Source organism: Melospiza georgiana, chromosome 30 (genome assembly GCF_028018845.1).
Source record: "Melospiza georgiana isolate bMelGeo1 chromosome 30, bMelGeo1.pri, whole genome shotgun sequence".
NCBI classification, from domain to species: domain Eukaryota; kingdom Metazoa; phylum Chordata; class Aves; order Passeriformes; family Passerellidae; genus Melospiza; species Melospiza georgiana.
The window spans coordinates 5,169,908-5,172,327 of NC_080459.1; the positions used below are offsets into that span (position 1 = coordinate 5,169,908).

Sequence of the window (2,420 nt, forward strand, 5' to 3'; positions counted from 1 at the left end):
CAGGTTTAAGGCAATAAGCCACGCGGCTTTTACCGAGGAATTTGTTTCACCGAATTTTATAGGAGTTCGTCGGGCTGGTGAATCCCAACGGCTCCCTACCTGCGGCTAAGATCGATTTAGCCCGCGATCCCGGACCGGCAACGCCGCGCCGCCGGGGCGAACCGAGCGAAGCCGGCCCCGGCCGACAGCGGCGCCGGGGGCCGGCAGGAGCGGCCCCCGCAACCCCCGCGCAAAACGCCGCGCAGAGATCGACCCAGCCCGCGATCCCCGACCGGCAACGCCGCTCCGCCGGGGCCAACCGAGCGCAGCAAACCTCGGCCGACCGCGGCGCCGGGAGCCGGCGGGACCGGCCCCCGCAACCCCGCGCGAACGCAGCACAGAGAAAGACCCAGCTCGGGAGCCCGGCCCGGCGGCGCCGCGCGGTCGGGGCGCACTGAGCGCAGTCCGCCCCGGTTGACAGCGGCGCCGGGGGCCGGCGGGCCCGGCCCCCGCACCCCCGCGCGAAACGCCGCGCTGCGGGGGCGCCGCCGCAGCGACGCCCCCCGCCACGGCGCCGCCGACGGGGGGGGAGGAGGGCGCGGCGGCGGTCCTCTCCCTCGGCCCCGGGATTCGGCGAGACCTGCTGCCCGGGGGCTGTAACACCCGCCGCCGCTCGCGCGGCGCCGGGCCACCTGCCCGCCGGAGGCCTTCCCAGCCGACCCGGAGCCGGTCGCGGCGCACCGCCGCGGAGGAAATGCGCCCGGCCAGGGCCGGCCGCCGGCCGGGCGGCGGTCCCCGCACCGGCCCGCCCCCCCCGGCCCGCCCCCGCGGACGGGGTTCGCCCGGGGGACGGAGGGGAGGCGGAGGCGAGGATCCGCCGGACCCGCGCCGGCCGACCGCAACTCGCCGGGTTGAATCCTCCGGGCGGACTGCGCGGGCCCCACCCGTTTACCTCTTAACGGTTTCACGCCCTCTTGAACTCTCTCTTCAAAGTTCTTTTCAACTTTCCCTTACGGTACTTGTTGGCTATCGGTCTCGTGCCGGTATTTAGCCTTAGATGGAGTTTACCACCCGCTTTGGGCTGCATTCCCAAGCAACCCGACTCCGAGAAGCCCCGGGCCCGGCGCGCCGGGGGGCCGCTACCGGCCTCACACCGTCCGCGGGCTGCGGCCTCGATCACAAGGACTTGGGTCCCCCGAGAGCGCCGCCGGGGATTGGGGCTTCTGTACGCCACATGTCCCGCGCCCCACCGCGGGGCGGGGATTCGGCGCTGGGCTTTTCCCTCTTCGCTCGCCGTTACTGAGGGAATCCTCGTTAGTTTCTTTTCCTCCGCTGACTAATATGCTTAAATTCAGCGGGTCGCCACGTCTGATCTGAGGTCGCAAGCCCAAAGCTTGGCCGCCGCGCGCGTGGGCGCGCGCCGACGGCCGCCTTGGTCTCCCGCGCCCCCCGCCGCCGCCGCCGCCGCCGCCGCCGCCCCCTCTCTCTCCGAGCCTCCGGAGAGAGAGACGGACGGACGCACGCACGGACGGGCGGGCGGACGGACGGAAGGCTGCCGGGAGACCGGAGAGCCCCATCCCGGAGACGAGAACCGAAAAGGGAAAGCAACGCGGCAGAGACGGCCCCGCGCGGGGGGAGAGAGAGTGGTGCGACGGCGCCCTCGGCGCCCCCGAGACCGCGACAGAACGGCAGGAGGAGGAGGAGGAGGGCGGGCGAAGGGAGGAGGGGGTCCGCACCCCCTGTCCCCGGCCCCCTCGCCTCGCGCGCGCGCGGCAGCACGGCACGGTACCGCCGCGGTACCCACCCGCAGACAGCCGCCCGCACGGGGGGGGAAGGCCGGGGGCGAGGCCCGCGCCTCGCCTCCCTTCTCGCCCTTCTCTCTCGCTCGCTCTCTCTCCGTTCTCTCGGCCCTCGGCGGCGCTTTCGACGCCGTCTCTCGCTCTCCCCCGGCCGCCGCCACCGCATCCGCGGCGCGGCCCCGGCGAGGACGAGCTCCGCCCCAGCGGCTCGCTCCGGGAGCGGGGAGCTACGGAGCGCTCCCCGAGTCTGCATTTAGGGGGACGAAGGCCCTGCGCGGCGACCGCGACGACGACGACGACGCCCGCCGGGCCGCAGGCAAGGGGACCGGGGCCGCCGAGGGAAACGCTTCCCTCGCCGAACCGCCTGACCGCCTTCCCTCCGGGCACCGGCGGGACGCCGCCGCCCGCCGCCCGCCGCGGGCAACGGGCCTGCGAGGCGACCCCAGCCGCGCCGCCGGGGTGGCCCCCGGACGGCGATTGATCGTCAAGCGACGCTCAGACAGGCGTAGCCCCGGGAGGAACCCGGGGCCGCAAGTGCGTTCGAAGTGTCGATGATCAATGTGTCCTGCAATTCACATTAATTCTCGCAGCTAGCTGCGTTCTTCATCGACGCACGAGCCGAGTGATCCACCGCTAAGAGTT

General features: G+C 73.6%; 1 non-coding gene across 1 annotated transcript; it reads right to left on the minus strand.

The window, feature by feature from the left end:
- Positions 1-2,267: 2,267 nt before the first annotated feature.
- LOC131094712 (5.8S ribosomal RNA) lies at positions 2,268-2,420 on the minus strand. Its single transcript, XR_009115755.1, has one exon. It is a non-coding gene; the product is annotated as a 5.8S ribosomal RNA (ribosomal RNA).